The sequence below is a fragment of the Canis lupus genome, chromosome 14 (assembly GCF_048164855.1).
Source record: "Canis lupus baileyi chromosome 14, mCanLup2.hap1, whole genome shotgun sequence".
Taxonomy (NCBI): domain Eukaryota; kingdom Metazoa; phylum Chordata; class Mammalia; order Carnivora; family Canidae; genus Canis; species Canis lupus.
In genome coordinates, this window is record NC_132851.1 from 34,958,995 (window position 1) to 34,981,604 (window position 22,610).

The window sequence follows — 22,610 nt, forward strand, 5'->3', positions numbered from 1 at the left end:
ATGGAGAGCAGGAGGGAGAGGCTGACTCCCTGCTGAGCATGGAGCCTAATGTGGGGCTCGATCCCAGGACCCTGAGATCATGACCTGAGCTGGAAGGCAGATGTTTAACCAACTGAGCAACCCAGGTGCCCCTCAATCAATGTATTATTAACATTTATCTCCTGATAATCTGATGGAGTTTAAGTAATTTAGTAGTATCATGCTATAATAAAAAAATAAAAACAAATAGATTAATTTACAGATCCAGGATCTTGGAAGAATAATACAGATCTTCCTTGACTTATGATGAAGTTTTGTCCCAATAAACCGATGGTAAATTGGAAATATTGTAAGTCAAAATGCATGTAATACACCAAACCTACCGAACATCATCACACCTTATATTAGCTTACCTCAGATGCATTGAGAACACTTACTTGAGCCTAAAGTTGGGCAGCATCATCTAACACAAAGCGTATTTTACAATAAAGTGTTGACTACCTCATGTAATTTATTGAATACTGTGCTGAAAGTGACACATGGAAAGTCTATATGGGTACAGAATGGTCATCAGTGTGTCAGTTGTTGCCCTTCGTGATCGCTGGCTGACTGAGTGCTGCCACCCTATGACATCATCTGAGAGGATTGTGAGAGTAGCACACCCTGGATCCCTACCCTGTAAAACGATCCACGTTCCAAATTTCTAGTATGGATTCTACTGAATGCAGATCACTAGGGTAGCATCGTGAAGCATGAAAATCTAATTGAACCATCATTAAGTCAAGGATTGTCTGTGATTAAACCAGAGAATCTAATCCTAAAAGGACATTCATTAACTAATATTCTTTTGGAGGAAAAAAAAAAAAAAACAGCATTTGCAGTGGAACATAAAAGTAGGTCCTAAAAAGACATAAGGAATCCATATTTAATACAAACAAGCTCCTAATTATAAGAAGGAACTGCTTTGAGCTTTAAAAAGCATCTCTTAGATAGTAGGATGGAATGGGTTGTACCTGAAATTGATGGTATAAATTTACCGAGTAGGAAGTAAGTTTTGAGCAGGAACTTCTGTTTCTTTCTTCAACTTTGTTTTTGTTTGTTTGTTTGTTTTTGGATTTTATTTATTTATTCATGAGAGTCACAGAGAGGGAGAGAGAGGCAAAGACACAGGCAGAGGGAGAAGCAGGCTCCATGCAGGGAGCCCGACGTGGGACTCGATCCTGGGTCTCCGGGATCACTCCCTGGGCTGAAGGCGGCACTAAACCGCTGAGCCACCCGGGCTTCCCTCTTTCTTCAACTTTGAAAATCATTCTCAAATGCATAATATTCTTTCTTGTCCATTAACACACCAAAACAAACTTAGTTGAGTTGAGAATTTAAGCTCCATGAAGAGCAGTAGCTTAGTGACCTTATTTCATACTCTCCCCACAAAGAACAGTACCCAAATCCACAGCAGACATTACATAAATATTTGCTAGCTAATTAATAAAGTACACTGAGCAATAAAGTTGACATTTTTGCTTCATGCTAGAGGATTTAAAGACAGAACACTGGGATTTTAATTATAATTTTGACATTTGTGGGCTCACTTCGTTGACCACTCTATCAGTTAATTTCAGCGCCCTGGTAATAGCACAAAAACTACAAACATCTGCTGTGTGCAAGACACTGCTGGGGGCTGTGCCTGGGGCAGCATACCGGGGATTTTCCCAGGTACATAAACATTTTGAATACAAATGTGAATATTAATGTAAAAATAGGTTTCCTCTTCACACCTCACAAGAATCCAAGAGATTTTCTTGGAAAAGTGATTCCTGCAATGGATGTGACAGATTAACTAGGAGTTAGATAAGAAATGGAATGTAGAGGAGGAGGGGCAGGATGGCGGAAGAGTAGGGTCCCCAAATCACCTGTCCCCACCAAATTACCTAGATAACCTTCAAATCATTCTGAAAATCTACGAATTCGGCCTGATATTTAAAGAGAGACCAGCTGGAATGCTACAGTGAGAAGAGTTCACGCTTCTATCGAGGTAGGAAGACGGGGAAAAAGAAATAAAGAAACGAGAGGCCTCCAAGGGGGAGGGGCCCCGCGAAGAGCCGGGCTGAGGCCGAGGCGAGTGTCCTCAGGACAGGAGAGCCCCGTCCCGGAGAAGCAGGAGCTGCACCAACCTTCCCTGGCAGAAAGGGGCTCGCAGGGAGTTGGAGCAGGACCCAGGAGGGCAGGGATGCCCTCGGGCTCCCTGGGACACTAACAGACACCTGCGCCCAGGAGAGTGCGCCGAGGTCCCTAAGGGCTGCAGCGCGCACGGCGGGACCTGGAGCAGCTCGGAGGGGCTCGGGTGGCGGCTCCGCCAAGGGGGCTGCGCGGCAGGGAGCACGAATCCAACAGCGCAGACCGGGAGCCCAGGGCGCCGGGACACACCCCAGGATCCGGCCTCCCCCTGGGACAGGCAGAGGCCGGGAGGGCCAAGGACAGCAAGGACGCTCCTGCCCCGAGCTGAGCAGAACAGCAGCCCCGCTCCCAGCGCATCCAGGCCCCTGCAGAGGGAGAGCTCCATAGTTACTGCAGTAGCTGACTCCAGGGCTCCAGGGCTGCCGCAGCCACTGGGGTTGTTCCTCCTGGGGCCTCAAGGGATAAACAACCCCCACTGAGCCCTGCACCAGGCAGGGGGCAGAGCAGCTCCCCCAAGTGCTAACACCTGAAACTCAACACAACAGGCCCCTCCCCCAGAAGACCAGCTAGACGGACAAGTTCCAGGGGAAGTCAAGGGACTTAAAGTATACACAATCAGAAGATACTCCCCATGTTCTTTTTTTTTTATTTCTGATTGATTCCCCCACACTTTTTTCCCCCTTTCTTTATTTTTCTTTCCCTTTTTCATCTCTTTTTTTCTTTTTTTCTTCTTTTTCTTTTTTTTTTTTTTTTTCCTTTTTTCTTTTTTCTTTTTCTCTTTTCTTTCCTTCTCTCTCTTTTTCTCCTTTTCCCAATACAACTTGTTTTTGGCCACTCTGCACTGAGCAAAATGACTAGAAGGAAAACCTCACCTCAAAAGAAAGAATCAGAAACAGTCCTCTCTCCCACAGAGTTACAAAATCTGGATTACAATTCAATGTCAGAAAGCCAATTCAGAAGCACTATTATACAGCTACTGGTGGCTCTAGAAAAAAGCATAAAGGACTCAAGAGATTTCATGACTGCAGAATTTAGATCCAATCAGGCAGAAATTAAAAATCAATTGAATGAGATGCAATCCAAACTAGAAGTCCTAACGACGAGGGTTAATGAGATGGAAGAACGAGTGAGTGACATAGAAGACAAGTTGATGGCAAAGAGGGAAACTGAGGAAAAAAGAGACAGATAATTAAAAGACCATGAAGACAGATTAAGGGAAATAAACGATGGCCTGAGGAAGAAAAACCTACGTGTAATTGGGGTTCCCCAGGGTGCTGAAAGGGCCAGAGGGCCAGAATATGTATTTGAACAAATCCTAGCTGAAAACTTTCCTAATCTGGGAAGGGAAACAGGCATTCAGATCCAGGAAATATAGAGATCCCCCCCCTAAAATCAATAAAAACCATTCAACACCTCGACATTTAATAGTGAAGCTTGCAAATTCCAAAGATAAGGAGAAGATCCTTAGCAGCAAGAGACAAGAAATCCCTGACTTTTATGGGGAGGAATATTAGGGTAACAGCAGACCTCTCCACAGAGACCTGGCAGGCCAGAAAGGGCTGGCAGGATATATTCAGGGTCCTAAATGAGAAGAACATGCAACCAAGAATACTTTATCCAGCAAGGCTCTCATTCAAAATGGAAGGAGAGATAAAGAGCTTCCAAGACAGGCAGGAACTGAAAGAATATGTGACCTCCAAACCAGCTCTGCAAGAAATTTTAAGGGGGACTCTTAAAATTCCCCTTTAAGAAGAAGTTCAGTGGAACAATCCACAAAAACAAGGACTGAATAGATATCATGATGACACTAAACTCATATCTTTCAATAGTAACTCTGAACGTGAATGGGCTTAATGACCCCATCAAAAGGCGCAGGGTTTCAGACTGGATAAAAAAGCAGGACCCATCTATTTGCTGTCTACAAGAGATTCATTTTAGACAGAAGGACACCTACAGCCTGAAAATAAAAGATTGGAGAACCATTTACCATTCAAACAGTCCTCAAAAGAAAGCAGGGGTAGCCATCCTTATATCAGATAAACTAAAATTTACCCCAAAGACTGTAGTGAGAGATGAAGAGGGACACTATATCATACTTAAAGGATCTATCCAACAAGAGGACTTAACAATCCTCAATATATATGCCCCGAATGTGGGAGCTGCCAAATATTTAAACCAATTAATAATGAAAGTGAAGAAATACTTAGATAATAATACACTTATACTTGGTGACTTCAATCTAGCTCTTTCTACCCTCGATAGGTCTTCTAAGCACAACATCTCCAAAGAAATGAGAGCTTTAAATGATACACTGGACCAGATGGATTTCACAGATATCTACAGAACTTTACATCCAAACTCAACTGAATACACATTCTTCTCAAGTGCACATGGAACTTTCTCCAGAATAGACCACATACTGGGTCACAAATCGGGTCTGAACTGATACCAAAAGATTGGGATCATCCCCTGCATATTCTCAGACCATAATGCCTTGAAATTAGAACTAAATCACAACAAGAAGTTTGGAAGGACCTCAAACACGTGGAGGTTAAGGACCATCCTGCTAAAAGATGAAAGGGTCAACCAGGAAATTAAGGAAGAATTAAAAAGATTCATGGAAACTAATGAGAATGAAGATACAACCGTTCAAAATCTTTGGGATGCAGCAAAAGCAGTCCTAAGGGGGAAATACATCGCAATACAAGCATCCATTCAAAAACTGGAAAGAACTCAAAAGAAAGAATACAAAAGCTAACTTGACACATAAAGGAGCTAGAGAAAAAAAACAGCAGATGGACCCTACGCCCAGCAGAAGAAGAGAGTTAATTAAAATTTGAGCAGAACTCAACAAAATCGAGACCAGAAGAACTGTGGAACAGATCGACAGAACCAGGAGTTGGTTCTTTGAAAGAATTAATAAGATAGATAAACCATTAGCCAACCTTATTAAAAAGAAGAGAGAGAAGACTCAAATTAATAAAATCATGAATGAGAAAGGAGAGATCACTACCAACACCAAGGAAATACAAACGATTTTAAAAACATATTATGAACAGCTATATGTCAATAAATTAGGCAATCTAGAAGAAATGGATGCATTCCTGGAAAGCCACAAACTACCAAAACTGGAACAGGAAGAAATAGAAAACCTGAACAGGCCAATAACCAGGGAGGAAATTGAAGCAGTCATCAAAAACCTCCCAAGACACAAGAGTCCAGGGCCAGATGGCTTCCCAGGGGAATTCTATCAAACGTTTAAAGAAGAAACCATACCTATACTACTAAAGCTGTTGGGAAAGATAGAAAGAGATGGAGTACTTCCAAATTCGTTCTATGAGGCCAGCATCACCTTAATTCCAAAACCAGACACAGACCCCACCAAAAAGGAGAATTACAGACCAATATTCCTGATGAACATGGATGCAAAAATTCTCAACGAGATACTAGCCAATAGGATCCAGCAACACATTAAGAAAATTATTCACCATGACCAAGTAGGATTTATCCCCGGGACACAAGGCTGGTTCAACACTCGTAAAACAATCAATGTGATTCATCATATCAGCAAGAGAAAAACCAAGAACCATATGATCCTCTCATTAGATGCAGAGAAAGCATTTGACAAAATACAGCATCCATTCCTGATCAAAACTCTTCAGAGTGTAGGGATAGAGGGAACTTTCCTCGACAACTTAAAAGCCATCTACGAAAAGCCCACAGCAAATATCATTCTCAATGGGGAAGCACTGGGAGCCTTTCTCCTAAGATCAGGAAAACACAGGGATGTCCACTCTCACCACTGCTATTCAACAAAGTATTGGAAGTCCTAGCCTCAGCTATCAGACAACAAAAAGACATTAAAGGGATTCAAATTGGCAAAGAAGTCAAACTCTCCCTCTTCGCCGATGACATGATACTCTACATAGAAAACCCAAAAGCGGGATCCCTGGGTGGTGCAGCGGTTTGGCGCCTGCTTTTGGCCCAGGGCGCGATCCTGGAGACCCAGGATCAAATCCCACATCGGGCTCCCGGTGCATGGAGCCTGCTTCTCCCTCTGCCTGTGTCTCTGCACCTCTCTCTCTCTCTGTGACTATGATAAATAAATAAAAAAATAAAAAAAAGAAAACCCAGAAGCCTCCACCCCAAGATTGCTAGAACTCATACAGCAATTTGGTAGCATGGCAGGTAGCGTGCCCAGAAATCAATGGCATTTATATACACTAACAATGAGACTGAAAAAAGAGAAATTAAGGAGTCAATCCCATTTACAATTGCACCCACAAGCATAAGATACCTAGGAATAAACCTATCCAAAGAGGTAAAAGACCTATACCCTAAAAACTATAGAACACTTCTGAAAGAAATTGAGGAAGACACAAAGAGATGGAAAAATATTCCATGCTCATGGATTGGCAGAATTAATATTGTGAAAATGTCAATGTTACCCAGGTCAATTTACACATTTAATGCAATCCCTATCAAAATACCATGGACTTTCTTCAGAGAGTTAGAACAAATTATTTTAAGATTTGTGTGGAATCAGAAAAGACCCCGAATAGCCAGGGGAATTTTAAAAAAGAAAACCATAGCTGGGGGCATCACAATGCCAGCTTTCAGGTTGTACTACAAAGCTGTGGTCATCAAGACAGTGTGGTACTGGCACAAAAACAGACACATAGATCAATGGAACAGAATAGAGAACCCAGAAGTGGACCCTGAACTTTATGGTCAACTAATATTCAATAAAGGAGGAAAGACTATCCATTGGAAGAAAGACAGTCTCTTCAATAAATGGTGCTGGGAAAATTGGATATCCACACCCAGAAGAATGCAACTAGACCACTCCCTTGCACCATACACAAAGATAAACTCAAAATGGATGAAAGATCTAAATGTGAGACAAGATTCCATCAAAATCCTAGAGGAGAACACAGGCAACATCCTTTTTGAACTCGGCCACAGTAACTTCTTGCAAGATACATCCACGAAGACAAAAGAAACAAAAGCAAAAATGAACTATTGGGACTTCATCAAGATGAGAAGCTTTTGCACAGCAAAGGACACAGTCAACAAAACTCAAAGACAACCTACAGAATGGGAGAAGATATTTGCAAATGACGTATCAGATAAAGGGCTAGTTTCCAAGATCTATAAAGAACTTATTAAACTCAACACCAAAGAAACAAACAATCCAATCATGAAATGGGCAAAAGTTATGAACAGAAATCTCACAGAGGAAGACATAGACATGGCCAACATGCACTTGAGAAAATGCTCTGCATCACTTGCCATCAGGGAAATACAAATCAAAACCACAACGAGATACCACCTCACACCACTGAGAATGGGGAAAATTAACAAGGCAGAAAACAACAAATGTTGGAGAGGATGCGGAGAAAAGGGAACACTCTTACACTGTTGGTGGGAATGTGAACTGGTGCAGCCACTCTGGAAAACTGTGTGGGGGTTCCTCAAAGAGTTAAAAATAGACCTGCCCTACGACCCAGCAATTGCAGTGCTGGGGATTTACCCCAAAGATTCAGATGCAATGAAACGCCGGGACACCTGTACCCCGATGTTTCTAGCAGCAATGTCCACAATAGCCAAACTGTGGAAGGAGCCTCGGTGTCCATCGAAAGATGAATGGATAAAGGAGATGTGGTTTATGTATACAATGGAATATTCCTCAGCCAGGAGAAACGACAAATACCCACCATTTGCTTCGACGTGGATGGAACTGGAGGGTATTATGCTGAGTGAAGTAAGTCAATCGGAGAAGGACAAACAGTGTATGTTCTCATTTATTTGGGGAATATAAATAATAGTGAAAGGGAATATAAGGGAAGGGAGAAGAAATGTGTGGGAAATATCAGAAGGGAGACAGAACATAAAGACTCCTAACTCTGGGAAATGAACTAGAGGTGGTAGAAGGGGAGGAGGGCGGGGGGTGGGGGTGACTACGTGACGGGCACCTAGGGGGACGCTTGACAGGATGAGCACTCGGTGTTATTCTGTATGTTGGTAAATTGAACACCAATAAAAAATTAATTTATTAAAAAAAAAGAAATGGAATGTAGGAGTTGGATATTTGGACAAATAGGTAGATAAATGAACTACACAAGAATCAAATATATAAGAAGATATTTATGTTAATAAGTGTTCCTTGACTTATCCATATTATTGGTATCTATATATTCTTCTCTCTATATATGCATACAAAGAGAAAGAAGGATGGGACAGTAAAAGGAATATTTTGTTTGCATTTCGTGAAGTTTAAATATTTGATGAAAAAACCCCGAACATCATGAAATAACACAATAAAGAGAATCATATCATTGATCCAATTTGAAGAATTTTAAAATAATTGTGCCACCTCTTCATTTTTAAGTTATCTTAAAGAGTTTGTAAGAGATTGATCTTCCTCATTTACATAACAATAAAACTTAAAAGTTAGAATGGTTTTCATCTTCAAAGGCTTTTATAAATGACTATAAATATTGCTTAAGCATTAATTTAATCTGTGGAAGTGCTCACTAGAGAACACCCATTAGTCTTGATTTATGTCAATTTTATTAGCTCCAGTTACAAGAACACACATATAACCAGCTTCTGAACCAGCTTTCCTAGCTCTTGTAAACTCTAAGTACAATCTCAATTCATCTGTTGGTATAAACTTGATAGCCTCTCTCTTTTGGAAGTCTTAATTTAATGACGGGTGTGAGACCACAGGCGATGAGAAAATGTTCCATGTGCAACACTCCATCAGCTCTGCAGGCTCACTGCAACAGCTGTGTGTGTAGGAATGTAGTTTTCCACTGAGAGAACTGAATCATCTCCAGGTGGAAACCACCTATACCATCAAAGAGAAGTATTCATAAAACATACCAGTGGTGGTCATGGCAAAGAGTTTTCTCACCACTCTATTTCTCTTCTGCTTTCCTCTTACCACAAAAAAAAAATAAATAAATAAAATAAATAAAAAATAAAAAAAAAAATAACAGATTAAAGGCTAGAGCAATTACTCTTAGGAGAGCTCCCTCCCTGCCTATGTTTCTCCCTCGGGCCTTCTCCCAGATAGACAGCTACTAAGATTTTCAGTTCTGACCTCAGGTGACCTGTGTTCAAATTCTGCATCCTCCATTTACATTGATGTGGTTGGAGGTTGGTTCATTAACCTCTCTGTTTCTCTGTTTACTTGTTTAAAAGGTTGACTATTGGCTTTCCTTCTTGCTTTGTGGTGTTACTTTTATTTGTTTGTTTTTAGAGGTAGAATTTAGTGGCTCATCAGGTGCTTAGGCCACCCAGTGCTCATTACATCACATGCCCTCCTTCATGCACATCCCCCAGTTACCCCATCCCCCTGCCCACCTCCCCTCCAGTGACAATCAGTGTGTTTCCTAGAGTTCAGCATCTCTTATGGTTTGCCTCCTTCTCAATTTTTATCTTACTTTTTTTTTTCTTTCCCTTTCCCTATGCTCATCTGTTTTTTTCTTAAATTTTGAGTTGAAATCATATGGTATTTGTCTTTCTCTAACTTATCTCACTTAGCATAATACCCTCTAGTTCCATCCATGTTGGCAAGATTTCATTCTTTTGGATGGCTGGTATTACTTACAAGAGAATTTATCCAATACCAGCACTAAGCTGGCTCTCAGGCATTGTTAACTATTAATGACTATTATTAAAATCACTGCATTTAGTTTTCTGAATACCATCATCCATTTCATCCTTACAGCCCTGAGAGTTTGCTAACTATGATTCTATCACAGCAAATCCCATGCTGTCTGTGATTCAGCACTGCCCATAAGTTCTTATATGATTCCCAATCATCCTGCTGTTCCCACAAGGACTACTTCAAACTCTGCAGTCTGGTGACACCTTAAATGTTTCATTTATTTTCACCTGACAACCTTGCCACAGCCGTCCCAGGCAAAATAGCCTCCATCAGAAAGGAACTTCTGGCTCTTGCCCCATCCGTGTCCACACCTGTAGACATTTGTTCCATCCCTCTGTTTATCCAGCTGGTCTCCTGGCTCCTATCTAGTATGGATTCTCAAAGCTGCTCTCTACACTAAACAAATGAATATTTTAAGGAAAAAAAAATATGTGATCCTAGTGCTCAAAACTCATAATTCTCCGTTTTCTTTAAAGTAAAAGTATTACTCATAATGTTAATAGGATTATAAAATGTAGTATAGGCTCTGAGAGTTGTTTTTTCTTTCATAACGGAAGTATATGTCTTAAGCTTTGATTGCCAAGGCACCCACTGCAGAGATGGCTATCTCCAATAAATACATTTCCAGCCACAAGACTAGATGAAGAGCCAATCCTCCCCTCCCCATCCAGGCCCCTTTGTTTTAGATACCTTAGTTCATCTGGATAATTGACCTTTTGGACTACTTGTACTTTTCTCTCCCCACACTTTAGACTCTCATATTTTAAATTCCTAGTCTCCTATTTTTAATTCACCAATTGAGATTGAGCCCATAGGGCAGCCCCGGTGGCGCAGCGGTTTAGCGCCGCCTGCAGCCTGGGGTGTGATCCTGGAGACCCGGGATGGAGTCCCACATTGGGCTCCCTGCATGGAGCCTGCTTCTCCCTCTGCTTGTGTCTCTGCCTCTCTGCCTGCCTCTCTCTCTCTGCCTCTGAATAAATTTAAAAAAAAAGAGAGAGAGATTGAGCCCATAAATCTCTAGGCCCCCACCATCTACCCCAATAAATACAGAACTTCAGGCTTTCCCACTCTCTTTCTCTCTCTAAACTCACTGTGTGGCTCTAAGTGTGCTATGAAATTTTCAGGACTTGTAAGTAACAACGTTTTTTGTTTTTGTTTTTGCTCTTTTATTTTCTTTCTTTTCCTTTTATTGTATATTTTTTATTGGAGTTCAATTTGCCAACATATAGTATAACACCCAGTGCTCTTCCCATCAAATGCCCCCTCAGTGCCCATCACCCAGTCACCACAACCACTGCCCTCCTCCCCTTCCACCACCCCTTGTTCGTTTCCCAGAAAGGAGTCTCTCATGTTTTGTCACCCTCACTGATATTTTCCACTCATTTTCTCTCCTTTCCCCTTTTTCCCTTTCACTATTTTTTATATTCCCCAAATGAATGAGATCATATAATGTTTGTCCTTCTCCAATTGACTTACCTCACTCAGCATAATACCCTCTAGTTCTATCCACGTCAAAGCAAATGGTGGGTATTCGTCGTTTCTGATGGCTGAGTAATTTTCCATTGCATACATAGACCACATCATCTTTATCCATTCATCTTTTGATGGACACCGAGGCTCCTTCCACAGTTTGGCTATTGTGGACATTGCTGCTAGAAACATCGGGGTACAGGTGTCCTGGCATTTCACTGCATCTGTATCTTTGTGGTAAATCCCCAGCAGTACAATTGCTGGGTCTTTTTAAAGTTTCTTGGCTGTTATCACTGGTGATATCTTACAATCACAATCAAAACAAAAAGGGCTGGTCCAGCCACAACACTGGTTATCAATAGGCTGAGACTGGCACACAGCATAGTAAGACAAGCCACATTTTGCTTAGTAGACCCAAGCCCAGTAAATACTACTGGGGGGAGAAGGGTAAAATCTGGATGAAGTCTGGATGGCTTTGAAAGGACAGAGAAAAAAAAGAAAAAAAATACATGAGAGTTTTGGTGCATATTTGGAGAATCTAGAGAAACTGAGTTTGCCTATTGTATTCCTTACTAACTAAGGGTGAAGAAAACTTAAAAATGAACATAAAAGTTTGAATGGGTCACTTCTTCACATCTGCTTTTATTATATGTTGCTGGCAGAGATAATTTTTGCTCACATTCTCTGCTTAATCCTTACCAGCAGTCAATGAGTTAACTTCTACATAATCTCACTTGTGCAGATAAGAAAACTGAGGCTCTGAGAACTTAAACTTGTAGAGAATAGGAAGCTTGGTTGAATCCGTATAGAATGAACCCTGCGTACACTTTCTTAAACACTATATTGTTATTTAATGTCTAGAACTTTTCACTGTGACAAAAAGTCTTAGATGGAGGGCATTGTTTATTTTTCTTTTTGTTAACAGAACCCTGTTGAGCCAGGGTAAGCAAACAGGGGTGCTGATGCAAGGATGTAGGGACAGCTCATGGAAACTCAGGGAAAGAGATGGTTTGAAGCCTCAGGAAGGATTTGAACCAGAGGTTCAAGTGGTATCAGGTATGCAGTCTACTCCTCCAAGCATCTGGCTCCCTGCGTCCACCCTCTGTCTGTCTCTCCCTGTGGCAGCAGGCTCTACACATGTTCCTCCAGCACCCCAAATCCTGGTGACTCAATCAAACACCCACCTAAGTCCTGCTGGAAAGGGACTCTGCATCAATTACTGAGGGCAGGGACCAGAAGATGGCCCTGGATCATTTGGTGAAGCCAATCTAATTGCATGAAACCTCAAAAACAGGGAATGTGGGGGCTGGCATGAGAGAGATACAGCAGTAAGAGAAAACAGAGGAGAAGCAAGGCGGCAGTGAGGTGAGATTTGCAGTGACAAGGACTTGAATCACCACCATTGCTGCCTCCGGGGATGGAGGAAGAAGGCAACAAGCCAGAGAAGTTGGGTGACCTTGAGAAGCTGGGACCTCTCCTTGCTGCTGATAGGCAGCAAGTACACAGGGATGTCAGTCCTACATTCTCAGGGACCTAAATTCTGCCAACAGCCTGAATGAGCTTGAACGTGGATGGTCCCCAGAGCCTCCAGAAAGGAATACAGACCTTAATTTTAGCCTAGTGAGACCCACGTCCAACTTCTGACTGAACCGTGAGATAATAATGCTATGCTCTGTTAAGCTGCTAAATGTGTGGTAATTTGTTACAGCAACAACAGAAGACCAGTATACTTATGCTCTCTTAATTTTGCATCTTTCCTCATCTATATATTTTTTCTCTCTGCAAACAAATTTCCTTTTTTTTTTTTTTTTTTTTTGCATGTAGTCCATCTTGGAAACCCCAATTTAGCCTGCAGCATTGAATTACATGAATCTTTTCATCTAGTCTGGAGCCTATGATTAATTAAATCTGTTTTAATATCCCAGTTCTGAATTTCTGAGGAAAAATCAAAATTTTTCCAGTCCAATCACTGAATTGCATCTCCCTGGTTCAGGTTACTGATATCCATCCAGAGAAATGAGCAAGAGTCATGGAGAATGTTGACAGCTCATTCTAAGACTTGGAGGGTCAAGTTTTCTAAGGGTACTCGTAGAAAAAGCATGTGATGCCAGGGAGAGAAAGAGGTGTATTTCTAGTAGAGATAATTTAGGACATATAAATGGCATGGAACAGATTAAAAGTAGCCATGTGGAACAGACGAAGGTGCTGAAAGAAGGGGTCTGGAAAGGTTTAGGATGGTCATATTTTTCTCAATCACAGTTAGGTTTGCACCAGTTTCCAATCCAGGAAGGACTAACATGAGACTGAATAATTTGGATATATAGATCAACTATAATGTGAGACTTTTGTGCACATCTGTATGGGAGCTTGTGCAAAATGTGTACATATGACTATGAGTTTATGCTTCATTCTGCTGTTCATCAATTTTTTCCTTTTCTCCTACCATGTAGGCTCAGCAAAATAAAATGGCAAGTGGAATAATTAAAAGCACAAACGGCCGAGATTAAGCTCCGCAGAGATTAATTCTGGCACGGGTTTTATTCAATGTTATAGAGCAGTGACCTGGGGAAAATAAAAGTGCATCCACTGGAGAAACTTTATTGACAAAATAGCAATAGGAATACAACAGAATTCAAAATGCAAAAGTGGATCTGGGAAATTGTATGCTTAAGCATTTTATGCAATTCCACAGAATACTGGCTTCATAAATCCTAGTGTCTAGCTCTATTATTTAAAGCTGCCCTTCCCAGTGTGGTTAGTTGGCTGGGGCGATGTATGGGTAAGCATGGCTTGCACTGGCTATGCAAAAACTGAGCAAACATTTACAAGTCCATTATTTAAAAACTCTGTACTACCTAGTAAAACACCCCCCTGCTTGGAGGCCCAACTTTCATGCGTTTTTTTCAGGCATTCTTAGCCATATCCCTCTTATTACGGTGCACTATTTTTTTTAACAGTACCATCTAAGACTTAGAATTCTAAGTATCTCTTATAGTGCACCTACCACGACAAGAAGCCTCAATTTAGCTAGGAGATAAATAAGACAAATATTATTTGTCCAAGTACCTAGCATATTTATTAAATTAACCCAACAAATATTTACTTAGTATTGACTATACATCAAAGATATCTAATGAAATTTGTGTTTTTAGCAGAGATGATTAATTTGGTTTATCTGTGTTATGGGCTATTAATAAATAATACTCTCTGCTCCTCACGGCCACACATCCTCTGCCACTTTGGCTCTGTGACTGCAAGCCTGAGGGTTTACTGTTTTACTTTCCAGTTGTGTTAGTCTTTCTTCTGAAGGCATATGTAAGCTCTGGATGCCAGTGCTGGCTTGCCTTTTCACAAAGCATCTTGACACAATCGAATAATTTTAACGAAAATAAATAGCCTTGCCTTACTGAAATGCTTATTAACATAACAGTTTGGTACCATGTGTCAACCACAAACTAGCAAAAATGAAAATATATATTGGTAATGAACAAAGGTTGAGAGGACTACTCTCAGATGCTACTGGTAGAACTGGAAAATATCGAATCCTTCTAGATGCAATTTCACAATGTACATCAACAGCCTCAAAACAAACTGAGATGTATCTATATTAAGGAGTCATCCTGAAAGAAATAGTCTAATATGATTTTTATGTCTCCGAAGGTCCTGAACGCTGTGCCTCAATTATCTCTCTATATTTCTGTATGAAGATATTTATGACAGTATCACTTGTAATTTTTTAAATATTTAAGATATGTAAAGTCTTCTACATTGAGAATCAGTTGCATACACCACAGCAGGTCCAAAGGTTTAGTGTTATGCACTTATTTACATAGTGTGTCAAAGAATGTTGAATGCTGTATAAAAACACTCTAAAGTGAAAGTGTAAAATGTTCAGATTTATAGAAAATACAATTCTAGTCATGTAAATCACCATTCATCCAATAAATGTTCATGTTTTGAGAACCTGCTTCATGTGCCAGGCATTACTTTAGGGATCAAAGATAAAGTCAAACAACAAAACTCTTTGTGAAGAGCTTTGCCCTCAAGGAACTTAAAATCTAGATGTACAACCAGTCATACATGATTAGTATGTCCGGGTAGATAGAGATGCAAAGAAAATGCATCTGTAGGGAACACACTGGAATGTGAGGATGACTTCTCTGAATCATGAAACCATTGTTGATATCTTCTTGGCATTCTTACTATTTTTATTTTCCAAATTCCCACCATAAACATGTCTTGCTTTTATTATTTTTTAAGAAAAATATCATCATCATTATCCGTCCTTACCTATCAGGTCAAATCCAGCCAACAGAGCATCTGGAGTAATAATTTGCAACTGTTTCATCCTGGAGACTTCAGTGGGCATCAGTGTAATGGACAGATTCAATGTGCTGTGGCTCCCACCCCACTGTGGATATTACTTAATATTCAACCCAAGGAGAACCCCTTCAAATGACAAAATGTTACAGAGTGAAGAGGAACACAGGAACTCTTGTAATGTGCCTTCTAGTGATTGAGCTATGGTTATCCTTGATTTTAGATTATTCTAAAAACAAGTCTTACAAATGAGTGTCGTACTCCCCACTGCACAGATGCAGGAAAAGGTGGCCCAGAGAGTGAGGTCACTTCCAAGCTCACACATTGTGAGCGACCAGATCTTCTCACACCAAAATCTGTCTTTCACCTACATATGCTTTTCTTCCTTCTTTCCCTCCCTCCTTCTTTCTGAACCTTACTGTCTATGATAGGTACTGCTCCAACTAGACGTGCTAAGGCCTCAATCACCCTATGAACCACTTGTCCTTCCTCTCACTTTGTAGATTTCTGAGAGCAAATAAACTGCTTTGTGTAAGTGATAAAAGAGATAAGAAATTAAAATGTCAAAAAAAAAAAAAGAAATTAAAATGTCCAGCTACAGAAATACAGAACATCACACATTTTCCCAACCTGAAAACACTAAAAGTAAGTAGAAAAAGTAAGTAGAAATAAGTTTACGTTAGAAAGAGAAACAAGATAATGCTTGGGTGGGTTTGGGGATATATGTGGAGCAGAGGCAAGGCAGGATTTTGAGAACTAGATTTGCCTATTGCTATGGCTATCCCAAAGTGCAGTGACTAAGGTGGACAAACTATAAAAGCTCTCTGGGTCACGGTGTTCTTCCCTTTAAAATATCTCTCCACAGGTTTGTGGAAAAATTAATGAGAACTGCTCAAATAAAGTGCCCAGCATCATGCTCAGCACACTCTGAATACATGAAGGTCTGCATTCCCCGCCCCCACATGCACATACATTACCAGCCAGCCATTCACCACAGCCCTGAATGCAGGTGCTTTCATGCTTGGGTGGGAGACAGACCTACAGACAAGTATTTACAAAGCAGAACCATTGCTCTTGACTTGTTTATTTAACAAATATGTAGAACTTGCTCTGAGCTATGCACTATTCCAGGTGCTAGAGTTAATGGTGCTGGACACAATAGTCAAAGGAAGAAGTGCAAATGAATAAATGGTTGGAGTCACCCTGCCGGGGCAGTGACAGTGGAGGTGGGATGGACAGGGAGTGCTCAGAGAAGGCAACATGTAAAGAAATTGGGGAGTTTGAGGAGGGACTTGCTGCCCTCTTCCTGACCTGGGAATGTTTAGGCGCTCACTGCCTCCTGTGGGGTTTAATACAGTATTTAGAGGCAGGGGACCATTTGGAAACCTTCAAAAGGCCTGTCACCCTGGCCATGATGAAGCTGGAGTCCACAATTCTATGAAAACTTAACCTCTGCTCCAAAAGTGTGGTCTTTTATCTGCCCAAGCCACTGGGTGACTTTTCCATTCAGGTCTACCATGTTCTGCTTTGCTTTGAGGGCAAGATTCTGGATGGAATAAGAAGAAGGCATATTTTGCTACAAAGAAGGAACCTGCCAGTGACACTCAAACATAGAATTAGTGACCACAGAAAGCAGGGAGATTTTCATCCTTAACTTGTTTCTGATAAAGAATGGACAGCTGTCACTGATGGACCATGGATGCCTACGCCAGACAGAGAGAGGCAGGACCTCTGTGCTCCTCTTAGATGCTTGAAAAGCCAAGACAGAAAGAATACCTACCTGATAGCACCATTGAAGAGGCAATTTGTGGTAACACATGATTGAATTCTTAAAGCAATGACTGATGGATAAAAAACATTAGTAAACACTTACATGATACTGGTAACAGGAATAGCAGAGAGTTAGTGGCTGGAACTCTACATCAGTAAGATCAGCATCTGTATCATCAACACTATAAACCCTTCAGAAAGCTCTAGATTAAGGCTATTATTACCCTTTCAAATTGCTTTTCTATTCTCTTTCCTCATCTCCTTCTTCCTAATAAATATCAAGTTGGTGTCTTCTATATGCTTGTCATCATTCTGACCCTTTTGTAGAATAAAATGTTAGATCAGGGAGTGATCAGCTGTAAGAGAATTATACAGATCTAGGATGACTCTGGGGCGGGTTTTGCAGTTGAGTAATACAACAGGAAGTCCCTAGACACTGTGTCTTTTTTATAATTGAATTAATTACAATTAAATGAAATCTCAAACTCAGTCCTTTGGTCATCCTACCCACATGTGGTCAGCTGCTAGCAAACTGGATAGTGCAGACATAGAATCTTTACATCATTGAAGAAAGGAAAGTCCCATTGGACACTATTCTAGAAGTGCATGGATATGCACACCCATCACGATAGACAGTGCACCAGACCTACCCTCTGATTGTCCACAGGCTTGCTCTGACTTAAAATCATGAACTTTCAGAGATGAAAGAGGTACTGGGATCTAGAAGAAAGGATCATGGGATATTGCTGCATCACAAGGATCCACATCAGGAAGGCACAGCTAGTGGCATGGGGTTATCAGGCTGGCATATGGCACTCCAGGCACAGCACCAAGCACAGTCACATGAGGAGTGGTATTTAATCTTCACAGAGCCCTCTGGGAGGTGTGAACAACCCTTATATCACAGTTAAAGAAAATGGCTCAGAAAGATTAAACAAGTTTCCCAAAGTCATCCAGCTAATGAATGAAAGAAACTCCAACACTTTATTAGGCAGCATTTCACATTGATTATCTGACTTCTAATGAACGAGACATATCTTGGAGATTTAATATTTGCATTTAGTATAAATTGGTTTCAACTAATTTATTTTTTAAATCACTTGATTTTGACATGGAAAAACTACTTCCAATATTTTATCTCAGCCTATTTTTGGAGGAATTATAGCAAAGATCCCAAATCAGATCATATTTGTCTTGAAAAAGAAAACCTTAAAAAATGTTTCCTTCAAACCATTTTTAAAAAGTAGAAATCAACCTTCCAGTTTTTTCTTCTGACAACTATGGTTCGAGGTTATGTGTCTGAAGGATCATTTAGCAGCTGTTGTTTTGTTTTGTTTTTATCCCAAATGAAGGTGCCCTGACAGGTAAGTTGCTCACATTTACCTAAACTTTTCTGGAACAGGAGGAGTCTCTCAGTCTGTGTTATACATATGAAACAGCTTAGCAAAATACAAAAAAGGAAAAAAGAAAAGGGAAGGTAAGGAAAGAAAAAAAGGAAAGGAAAGGAAAGGAAAGGAAAGGAAAGGAAAGGAAAGGAAAGGAAGGGAAGGGAAGGGAAGGGAAGGGAAGGGAAGGGAAGGGAAGGGAAGGGAAGGGAAGGGAAGGGAAAGGAAAGGAAAGGAAAGGAAAGGAAAGGAAAGGAAAGGAAAGGAAAGGAAAGGAAAGGAAAGGAAAGGAAAGGAGGAGGGAGGGAGGGAGGGAGGAAGGAAGAGAGAGAGAGAGAAGGAAGGAAGGAGGAAGGAAGGAAGGAAGGAAGGAAGGAAGGAAGGAAGGAAGGAAGGAAGGAAAGGGAGGAAAACCCCATGGCACATGGTCACTACCTATGTTGAATATAAACTAACCAGTAACTAAATACACATCACATAGGCCCTTGCATACCTGATGCATGTTTGTGTTTCAAAGTAACCTGAGACATACTGTCAGTAGATCTTAGTCATGTTACTACCGTGATCCTACCATATTGTGGGTCTTAATGGTCAAAATGCTCCTGCCATAAGGCAAGATAATAGGTTCAGACAACCCAACCTGGTCAGCTAGCAGGACTTGTCTCAGGAACTTCTCTCTCTCATGAGGACTTCAAAACAGATCGTAGAGAGGAATGTTAATTTCACAGCTAAGAAGTCCTTAACGGATGCTGAACGTGCCCTGGGCATTCTACAGATATGCACGAAGCTCTTGGCAGTAGAGGTCGGCTTCTCATGTAAAGGAGAAACTCCAACTCAGACCAGGCAGCTAACAAAGGGAAGTGGAGCTCAGATACAGCCGAATGTCCCTTGTACCACTGTCTCCATATCTGAATCATCTATCGACATCTTAGATTCTCCTAAGCCTGACTGAGGGAAACTGTATCTTACCATCAAGTCCCAAAGTTGGGCATATCCTGGAGCAGTTCCTAAACCAACCAACCAGCATCAGCACCCTGTAAACTGTACTGGAGCCCAAAGATCCACAGGGGCTTATAATGGCCAGTACCCTGATGCTACAGTGTCCAAGGAGCCAGACCCTGAAAAACACAGTAAGCATCTGTGGCAAAGAGGAATTCAACAAAAAAAGAAAGAAAATCAGCTTTGCATTCCATTTTCACTGAGAGATACTTTTGCATAATTACTATTTGGGGGAGGTGGGTCTTGAATTCACACAGCTGGATATTGTCTTTCCCTGAGCTGCTGACATTTGGAAGGCTCTGGTCAGGGCTCTGCGTGGAGACTAGTCAGCATTTGGCATTTCCTGTGAATGTCCTGCTTCTGTTAAAAAGGCCCCTGATCGCCCTTTCTGGAAAACTTCCAGTCTTGAGCCCTGACATAAAATGTTACTCTTCTTGTCAGGTGGGAGAAGGGGCATCATTTATCACAGCTGAACTCCTGAGGGCATGCACTGGAAATGTGAGCGGAATCTGCTCTGACTCACTCCCCACTCTTGGTGACCCTGGTCTGGTCACAGTTGCTCATATTCATAATGGAAAGGATAGGGATGGTGAGGATCACTGATAACCTTCCAGCACCAAACTTCAGTATCCACAGACACTTTTGTTGACAAAGTTTTGTTGCATCAAGGGTAGCCCCACAACCTAAAGCACCCTGAGTTTGTATGCTATTTCTTGCCAGAGCAAACATGATCGGTCTCTCAACAGCCAGGTCAATTGCTTTGTAAAGTGAGCTAGGGTAAATGGATTGCGTGGTGCTGGGGCCTCCAGAGGCTGGGTGGTTTGCCCAAAGGCAGAGGATGTTAACCAACTGAAAGCATTAGTTAACAGCCAGCATTTCCGCTATAGTCCAATTCACTTCACACCAAACCATGCGAATGCGGTGGATTCTCCTTCACTTATTTAAGCTTCTCTGAATCATATGATTCTGCCTTGGTATATTTATACATAGAATATGATGACTGCTCTGCCCATGGTGAGAGAGAGAGAGAGAGAGAGAGAGAGAGAAAATAGGGGAAACTGACAAAGATAACAATGTGAGGGCTGACAAGTCTGAAATCTGGCAGCCTGGAGATCCAAGGAGGTGGTGATGTCGTGGTCTTGAGTCCAGATTTCACAGGGCAACAGTTTGGAAACTCAGGCAGGGTGTCTGTGTTGTCTATGTCTATTCTTGAGAATTCCTCTTCAGGAAATTTGGGCCTCTGCTCTTGAGGCTGTCAAGGGATTAAATGAAGACCACCCACATTGTGGATGAAGGGTAACCTGACTTAGACAGTAGACTCAAAGTCTATTGATGTAAAGGTCAATTGCATCCAAAAAAATACCTTCACAACAACATCCAGACCTGTGTTTAACCACATGACTAGACACCATAGCTTATCCACGTCAACCTGTAAAATTAACTAGCATGGTGACCCTATTGAATTTCTCCAGAGTAATGATTGGGTGCCAGGAACTCTTGACTCTGACAAAGCTGGGTTGCAGGCTTGAATTCAGTACAGATTCATGACTTCAGACATCCTTAACTCCTCTGAACTTCAGGGTTCTTATTGGTCAGATGGGTTACCATGTAGATTACCTGAGACAATGCTCATGACATCCTCAGAAGTGTGTGCACAGGGATTGCAAGCCCCATCTACATCCTCTTCTCAGAGACTCCTTTCCACATCCTGCCCAAACAGACTCTACCTCTTGTTCCCCAGTAGAATGTAGTTTGAAATTTGTTTATATGATATCCAGAGTCTGTCTCAGGTAAGACTCCTCTTGTTTCTTTCTATATTCATTCATTCAGCAGATCCCTTCTATCACATTAATGATGGCTACCCACTATCTACTATGGGCCTACTGTTCTCAGTACTCAACACTCTCTGTGCATTAACTTATTTAAACTCAGCCACAATCCCAGGAAATAGTCATTATTGATATTACCCACATTGAACAGATGAGAGACACCAAAGGCCCAGTGAGGTTAAGTCACCTGCCCAAGGCCACACAGTGAGAAATAGTGAACCAGGATTCAATTGAGTGTAAGTTTCTTAAGAATTGAAGCAGTTCTGTCTATTGTTTATCACCTCTTTTATCCACCCCAGCTCAGCAACCCCTTGTTAGGGGAAGTCTAAGACCCCCTATAAAGACATATGTACAATGGAATATTCCTCAGCTATTAGAAATGACAAATACCCACCATTTGCTTCAACGTGGATAGAACTGGAGGGTATTATGCTGAGTGAAGTAAGTCAATCGGAGAAGGACAAACATTATATGTTCTCATTCATTTGGGGAATATAAATAATAGTGAAAGGGAATATAAGGGAAGGGAGAAGAAATGTGTGGGAAATATCAGAAAGGGAGACAGAACGTAAAGACTGCTAACTCTGGGAAACGAACTAGGGGTGTAGAAGGGGAGGAGGGCGGGGGGTGGGAGTGACGGGCACTGGGGGTTATTCTGTATGTTGGTAAATTGAACACCAATAAAAAATAAATTAAAAAAAATGAATAGAAAATAGAAAAAAATATAAAGTTCTAGGTGTTAAAAAAAATTAAAAAAATAAAAAGACATACGTGTTTTCCTTCCCAAAGCATATGAATATGTTAATTTACAAAGCAAAGATTGCAGATGGGTTAAGGTCACCAATCAGCTGACTTTGAGATCATCTGGGTAGCCAAATGTAATCCCAAGTCTCCTTCTAAGTGGGAGAGGAAAGCAGGCAATAGGGAACCAGAGAGATGACAGCATGAGAAGGATTGGCTGCGTGTTGCTGGTTTTGAAGACAAAGAATCAGGCTAGAAGTCAAG

The 22,610-nt window shown here is 41.2% G+C and overlaps 1 long non-coding RNA gene across 1 annotated transcript in view; it reads right to left on the reverse strand.

The window, feature by feature from the left end:
- Window positions 1-587, reverse strand: part of LOC140603888 (uncharacterized) — a 37,116-nt gene extending 36,529 nt beyond the window's left edge. The window contains exon 1 of the long non-coding RNA XR_012006890.1: window positions 417-587. This is a non-coding gene — a long non-coding RNA (uncharacterized lncRNA). The remainder of the gene's footprint in view (window positions 1-416) is intronic.
- Window positions 588-22,610: the final 22,023 nt, after the last annotated feature.